This window comes from Notothenia rossii (assembly GCF_949606895.1).
Source record: "Notothenia rossii genome assembly, chromosome: 4".
Classification (NCBI taxonomy): domain Eukaryota; kingdom Metazoa; phylum Chordata; class Actinopteri; order Perciformes; family Nototheniidae; genus Notothenia; species Notothenia rossii.
Window position 1 is genome coordinate 73,433,964 of NC_136902.1, and position 8,260 is coordinate 73,442,223.

Genomic DNA, 8,260 nt, shown 5'->3' on the forward strand with positions numbered 1-8,260 from the left:
GAGAAAATAAGTGGTTGTTGATTAATTTAATATATGTATTTGCACAATCCCCATTTCTGTGCAGTGAGATGGGAACCAATATCATTGCTATAAATGCTGAAAAACTAAACATCAAACAGTATCATAATTGATGTCATGGCATTTCTTCATTGCTTCTAAAGCTCCACTATTTAATCCTGTATTGAACTCTTCCTATCGCTTCTAAATTCCCCTAAGTCCATCAAAGTAAAACCATTCATACAGTATGCCCTTCAAGATGCCGTTAAAAAGCAACACATGAAGGTCAGAATTTTTTGTATATGTGTTAGGAATTTTATATCTATTAAAGATGAAATATTACAATTTCCATTTGTCAGACTCCTAGGCTCATGTTACGTTGGTAGTTTTGTATGTTTAGTTTATGTCAGGTTCTATGTCTAGGTTTGGGTGTTTTGCTGTTTTCCCTGTCATGTTTTCCTCCTGTTTATACACAAGTTATTGAGCCGTTTCCGCTCTACATCCTGAACTCCTCCCTTCGATGCAATGCACTTCCGTTTTGGCGGACTGGGTTTGTTTTGCTAGCTAGCTCCGTTGTGCCGACAAAGCACTGATATCGCAGAGACAAAGAGGATATAACAATTACAACATGAAGAAAAGTGGTTCGGGAACTACGTGTGCGGTAGTTGGTTGCAATCACTCGAGAAAGCACCTGAACGAGTGGTTAGATAGAGAGTGCTACGACCACAAACCAGCACCCAGCACCCAGCCATGTTGTTCATTAAATACAGATAAACACAACAAATACTGCATGCATTGTATTTTTTAATATTATATATGAATATTTTCATAGTGATGTAATTGTGTGGGCTGCTTTTATATTTTAATTTGTAATACCTGTTAGGATTAAACATGTGATCTTTCTTGTTGAAGCCATTTCTTTAGTTTCCTCTCAACAATTAATTCATTCAGTGTTATTTATGTACAGTATGAGCTTAATATGAATGATGAACTGTGTTAAAAGAAATTGTAGTACTCTAAGGAACATATGAAATGCAATAATGCAATAACAGTGCAATAATGAAATTAAATTACATCAAACTTTATTTTCACTCAAACAGTACAGGCACATATGATATATTGCACAGCATAAAGAGATCATGTAAATTGTGCATTATGTAAACAACAGACAACTGTTGGCTCCTGTGGGCATGACCTAAATAAGGCAGTTTATTTTGGTTTTAAAATGCTGAGATATTTACTGCAGAACTGTAACCTTCCCTCAACAAAATCGTCAACAATTTTCGGGAGCATGTGGGCAAAGTAGAATGTGCGCAGCCTTATGATATGCCTTCAGACTGTCCATTGCTTTTCCATCTATTGCCATGGATTGAACGAAGTAGGAGCAAATTTTGCTGTACGTTATGCTGGGCCACGTCGTCATGTTATCCTCCCAGTTTTGCACTGAATTCGGGTGGGGGAGAGTAACGCCATCTCCAGTCAAAGAAGTAGAATCGTGTTCCCAAGCTAGCATCACTGTTAGCATCGAAATCGCTGTGTTTACACCAGTGCCCGTCTGACTGTTTACACCGGTTTACACCGACAGACGCTGTGCAAAAGACTTCCGGCGGAAATGAAGTGCATTTGTGTAGGGTTATAGAGAGGCGAAGTCCCGCCCATCTACTTCCGACCCATGGGACCCCGGAAGCGGAAAATTATACATTGACGTCAATGGAGAGAGAAGAGTCATCTTTCGATCCCGTTTGAATTGTGCCACGAATGACACATATGATGTTTGTCAAATTAAAAGAACATTTTGCAAGTCAAAAAAATAAAAATGTGTCGTAAAACTGTGAAGTTACAATTTTTTTTGTGTGAAACCGCTCAGTGAACTACAGGTCTCTGGTCTCGCACAATACGCGTCACCATCACAAAGATGGCTGTCACGTTAGTAAATTTCACCTGTTTCTTTCAGAATGAGGCGAAAAAGTATAAAAAGAGGTGAAAATCACTACAAGTCTGGGCATGTTGAGAGCTGTACATACACGAAAGGGAGCGGTTCTGTAAGAGCCAGCATGCGGGACCGGCTTTACAAGGTTTCAGTGAGTAATATGAGTGCAATGTCTAAGGTTAATGTCAGCTAGCTAACAAGGTACACTAACGTGTTTTGTTTTAGCAACTAGTTTTCTCCTTAAGAACTGTGTGGTGTCTGTGTATGCTGTGGATAACATTAGTGTTCACAAGAACAAGATACACTCCCGTGTTTTGTTTTAGTTGCTCTTCAGATTGAAGCGGCCAGTTCTATATCGACTATATGTGTGATCTCCTTTTTACATCTCGTTGTGTCATTTGAGTTTATTTGCTGTGTGTAGATTCAAGGATTTTGGTTATCTTGTCCAGGGATGCAAACTTGTCACCTTTCGGCGAAATTCTCCGTTTTGAATCCAAAATAGGTCGTTTTTATGATTCCTGTAGATCTGCAATAAAAATATTTTTGGGGTATGGGAGGGGGTCTGGGAGGGGGTCTGGGACCCGGATTAATGTGCGGCTGCGAGCTTTTTTTTATATATTATAATGAAGCGCGAGCTGTGTGCTCGAGTCTTCCTGCCTGTCGGCTCTGCTCATGATGTATAATAAGCCTCTGCTGCTCGGCGATGATGGTCTAGCTTCAGCAGCTACATTACCTACGGTGCGTTCGTTAATATTAACTGTGCGTCCGGAGTCACTGTGGCACAGACTGGACCGCTGGTGAACAGCTGTTAGAACGGGCCGTTCAGGTGTTCAGAGTAGAGCTCCCTGTCGGAGCGGCAGAGCGTGATATGCACTGAAAAGTTTTTTTTTCCCCGTCGCAATATTATCGTTGAGCTAGCTAACTAGCATACATTGTCACTATCTGCTAACGTTAGCTTTAGCCTTCGTTTTCTAATCGTTTTTTTCATAGGCTATAAACAGAGGTGGTATAAGTATATATCTTGAAATTGATTAAAAGTAGAAGTACTCAGTTCTTGTACTTGAGTAAAAGTAGAAGTACCAGAGTGTAGGAATACTCTGTTACAGTAAAAGTCCTGCATTCCAAATGTTCCTCAAGTAAAAGTAGAAAATTATTATTATCAAAATATAGTGAAAGTAGCGACAGTAAAAGTAGTCATTTTGCAGATTGGTCCATTTCAGAATAATATGATATGTTTTATAATGACTGATCATTAAAGTGTTATCAAAGCTGGTAAAGGTGCAGCTAGTTTGAATGACTTTGTATACTGCAGGCAGGGTAGCTTTTGGATTTACTCCAGGTGGAACTAAAGTCTGATTTAACACTTGATTATATTTCACATCATTCATCCACATCTGTAAAGTAACTAAAGGTATTACATACATGTAGTGGAGTAAAAGTACACCATTTACCTCTGAACTGTAGTGGAGTAGAAGTACAAAGTAGCAAAACATTGAAATACTTAAGTAAAGTACAAGTATCTCAAAATTGTGCCCAAGTATAGTACTTGTTGAGTTTATGAACTTGGTTACTTTACACCAGTGGCTATAAAGATAGAAAGACTAAGCCTTGCACAGAGGCATGAAAATACATTTTCAAAATGCTCAACAGTGCTGCCAAAATTATAAACTGACTGCTACACAATTAAAATAAATGCTTTTTATATATTTCTATTAGATGTGACTCTATGGCGTTTCTGTTAATATTAACACTGCTGCTTTAGTTGTTCTGACTGCTAAAATCCTGTTATTCCTAATTTTAAAGCCGATATTCTGTGGGGTCAGGGGGCTCGGATCCTTGAAACCTTTTTCATACCTGATGAGTTTGCATCCCTGTTGTCAATTTGTTTGGTTATCTAGGCACAGCTGTGTGTGACTCCCTCTGGTACACTGGTATGTGTTTTCCTAATGTAGAGAGCATTGATTAATTAATAAACTACACACTGACTCTAGATCCTGACCAAATCTTTATTTTTTGATCAAATGTTTTTCAAAAAAATGTATTGTATATTATATAACAGCTGCACATCACAGACCGGAGTCTCTGCTGCTGTGGACCACGATGGAGGCGATCATCCTCCCCATCCCCAAAGACCCTGCATGGCATGGAAATCTCCTCCTCCTGGAACAATTCTACACCCAGCATATGCTCCCTGTGTTGGCCAGTAGAGAGGAGGACATTTAAATAAACATACTCTTAACACCCTCGGACTCTGCGTTGTGTTTCGTATGTGTGATGGGGTGTTATGCAGAGGGGAGGAAAACAGGACACAGCAGATTGGGATTGTGGTGGAGATGCTGAGCAGTTATTTAATTGTTGCGTGTAATTATTATTATACTGCGTGCTTCTTAGTTATTCCATCTTTTGCTGTAACATGGATCTGTATATTTACTTGTTATCTACCACACTTCCTTCTACATCATACACCATCATTATACATGATAGTGTATATAGGATATATATTTATTTGTATACATATCTGTAAATTGTATAATTTTATTTTTCGTATTTGGGATTTCTCTTTTGTCCACTCAAATACACTTGGCCCTTTCTCTTTTCCATATGGAAAATGGCAGCTGCATATTCTGCTTTTCTCATCTGCTCCCTGTCTGCTCATCTACGATGAGAAAATTATATAATTAATTACTAATAATCATTTAAACCTGTTATTATCAATATTTCACAAATTCTTCATGTAAACTTAAGAGTACAGCTGAATGTTGAGTATGTCAACTTTGCTTGGTTCATCTTACTGGGGGGCAGCTACATGGATGTCAGTGCAGTCCACAATAATTTTGCAGCTGAAGGCAGAATGAATTTATTATTGACTCAGAATGAAGCACAACTTCATGTCATACAATACATTGACTTTATTTGTAATTGTGTAAAAAAATATGAATATTGATTAGCAAGCAGGACCTGCAGGAACAGAGAATGGTGATGGATGGAGCTGGGAAGAGAGAAGAATAAAGAAAACAGATCAACTTTATTATCGGATATTAAAAATTCAATTTCAAAACAAGTTGCCGCTCCTACAGTTTTCTAGTATGTAAAGATGATTTCACATGACCAATGCAAAATATCACACTCAATACATGTGTGTCTCTGGGGGGTGCATTGTGCCTTTGATGTATATAAATAATATACCATAACCAAATACTATTACGTACAGTGGAAATCAGGTTGCCAGAGCAGGTCAGTCCAGTGTGCTTGTTCCTCAGGGTCTCAGCAGTTACAGGTGAGGTAAAGAAAATAAAAGAGAAAAAGGTCAGTAACAACACTTTAAAGTAACAACACTGAATAATTATCTCTTTTAATAATTTTCTCTCAGTAATCACTCAACTACTGTCTTTCCAACAAACAGATTGACTCACTCTCACTATCATCACAATGAAACACGTCCAGAAGAATGTCATGCAAAGCTGCCTGCCTTCCTTCCTTCGACTCTCCCTGAACTGCCTGATCTTTTAATGGTCAATGTTAACCATTTGTGCAGATAGCATTAAGTAGAAAAGATCGCTGATACTAATGTGCGGTTAGCCTACCTCCCGCCCCCTTAGCACCTGGTGGAGGGGGCGATAGGCTACTCTTCAAATGTTTCACAAAATACTTACCATCATGACTACTCTTACTGTTTAACATTTTGGTTTACTTCATGTTAAGGCTAATACAAATGACAAGGCTAAGTAATGTAATATAATGCTAACTAACATGCTCGCTACTAGCTAGGTAGCTAACTTGACTATGTTCCATGCAAAACATGTATATTACCTGATATGTTTGGTCCAACGACTCCTGGTCCTTTCATCAGACGGGAAGCGATAGAACGAGCAAGTGGTATGATCTCTTTTGTGATTACAACCTCGTACAAAGCACACAGGCATCTTGTAAAAGTGAATTTATTGGAGCAATCTCTTATATTTATTGGAGGGAATAAATCAGTCTTCTTCTTCCTCTTTGCTTTGCGAGTCACAACCAGTCTTGGAGCATTATCGCCTATGACATCACTTACGCGACCCAGAATGCATTTGGGATTTGTAGTCTTTCTAGTTGCGTATTATTCATAGTCTTATATTTCAGCAGTTTTACGACAAACTGTGACTTTTTTTGCATGGAAATGATTGTTTAAGATTGACAAACATCATATGTGTCATTCGTGGCACAATTCAAACGGGATCAAAAGATAACTTTTCTCTCTCCATTGACTTCTATGTATAATTTTCCGCTTCCGGGGTCCCATGGAGGCTCCCGGAAGGGGAGGGACTTCGCCTCTCTATGGCGCTACCCGTGGTTTGGCGCGTAAACTTGTCTATAGTCTGGTCCTTTTCCCTGTGTTTTTTCTCCTGTCGTTGGTTTCCCTGGTGTGTCTAATTGTCTGATTATGTTCACCTGTGGCCCCTGTGTTTCCTCTTCCCTCCTCACCTGTGTCTTATTGTGTGATTAGTCTTTTGTGTATTTAAGTTCTGGGTTTTCTGTCTGTCTTTGTCGGTTCGTCTTTTGCCTTGACTCGTTCTGCGCTGAGTTTTCTGTTTTGTCTTATATCATAGCCTTGAAATAAAGGAGTTTTTTCAGTTTATATCTGCATTTGGGTCCTGCTTCCTTCACAATCCGTAACACCATCCAAGTAAAATGAATAGCGCCTGCTGCCCCTTTGCAAAGTACTGGCACTCGACTGTGCTCTGTTCCATTGTAACGCATATATAAACACAGCGTTTGCTTTTAGATTAAATAAATGCTAAAGCCTCATTTGATAAATGCTTGTGTGCAGCACAAAGCGTCTGAGTCTCCTCATCTATGGGAAACATCCAACGTGGGTGAACTGAGGTGACAGCTTATTCAGCTTGTTTACCAGACAGATGGAAATGCTGTTTTCTATTTATGCTGGGCATGACACACCAACCCCCTGGAGCAACCTAGAGAGCGGGAGGGAGGGGGGGGTGCAGAGGAAGCGCGGTTGTTTGACGTTGATAATTCTGTCTTAAGTAGAGCGGTGTTAGCATTAGAACAGTTTCACTGCGGCTGTTTAGGCCCCTATCTCCCAACTAGACTCTCCTTATTTATGAGGGGGGGGGGTCCTGACACGCACAGAATCCCTTTTGTCAAATTGAGGCCACTGGGAAATAAAATTGCAGTGGTGGGTGCAGAGCTATGACACACTGCAGCGAACTAAGTGCCTGGACTGTTAACAGTTTTTTTTTTGACCTCACACTAAAGTCCACTCTAGCATCCATTGAGCGTGTCCCCTCTCCCCACTTCTCCCCTGCCCTGCGTCCCTCCAGGCCGAGGATTAGCATGATCGTGAGTCAAGAAACTCCTCCAGACCTGCGTGAGTTTTTTCACAAATTGACATCAGGACCCTGCCAGGAAGCGTGATGTCTAGGCGGCCAACTTTTAACCGATACGCCGCACTGTGGTAATCGGCCCTGACAGCTCATTGTGAATCAGAGGGAAACCTGCATTTGAAATGATGCCTCTGTATGGTAATTACAGCCAGTGTGTGACACTTGTGCCTCATGGGCCTCATGGATGGCAGGATAGGAACGTAAGACAACTGTCCTTTTAGTTTTAGAAAGCAATTTAAGACCCTGAAGTCTCCTTGAGAAAGATAATTAAGCTCTGTCCTTGGAGCCAGGCCTTACTACCCTGCAAAAAGAGAACTCTTAAAATAACGTAGCCATGGATACTTTTTTTTTTCCTATCCTAACGGGAATTTCCTTTCTTGAGTATAGTTGTGATATTCAATAGGGATGGAAATGTTAATCGAATATTCAAAATGATTCAGGTATTTTAATATGAGTTATGAATATTTGTATTGTAAATAAGGGTGCCTAAGTTGATTACATATCAAATGGATTAAATAAATGTATACGACAGTGCCAAAGAAAAAAAAACACGTGTAACATTACACTCCTACTGTACACAACAAACGAACATTTATTTATTATTACAATAATTTTGTATAGGATATGTACATTTGGTTAATCGGTTACCCGTTTTTTGGGGGGACGAATATTCGAATATAAATTTGCTTTCAAATTCCAATCCCTAATATTCAATTCAGGTGATGTTGACCCTGTGTGGTACAGAAGGGGACATTTCATTGTATATCATATGAATATTAGTAAGCTTAACTTTCAAATTGGTTTCTTCTATAAACAACACTGCGTTAAGATTTTCAGGGAAACATTTTGGTGGAGTGTGCGTGGGAGCCGGGTGCATGTGGTCCTGTGTGAGCTGCAGTGGGAGGGCTGGTTCCCCCGCTCTGAGAGGAGAGTCATAGGGAGGAAACTGGTG

At 39.8% G+C, this 8,260-nt stretch overlaps 2 long non-coding RNA genes across 2 annotated transcripts; one reads left to right on the plus strand and one right to left on the minus strand.

The window, feature by feature from the left end:
- The first annotated feature begins 1,107 nt into the window (after positions 1–1,107).
- Positions 1,108–4,173, plus strand: LOC307038061. The gene is made up of 2 exons (XR_013807874.1): positions 1,108–2,078; positions 3,987–4,173. It is a non-coding gene; the product is annotated as an uncharacterized lncRNA (long non-coding RNA).
- Positions 4,174–4,816: 643 nt separating this feature from the next.
- LOC307038117 lies at positions 4,817–6,369 on the minus strand. Its single transcript, XR_013807897.1, has 2 exons — positions 5,137–6,369; positions 4,817–4,916 (listed from the first exon to the last, which is right to left on the minus strand). It is a non-coding gene; the product is annotated as an uncharacterized lncRNA (long non-coding RNA).
- Between the last annotated feature and the right edge of the window lie 1,891 nt (positions 6,370–8,260).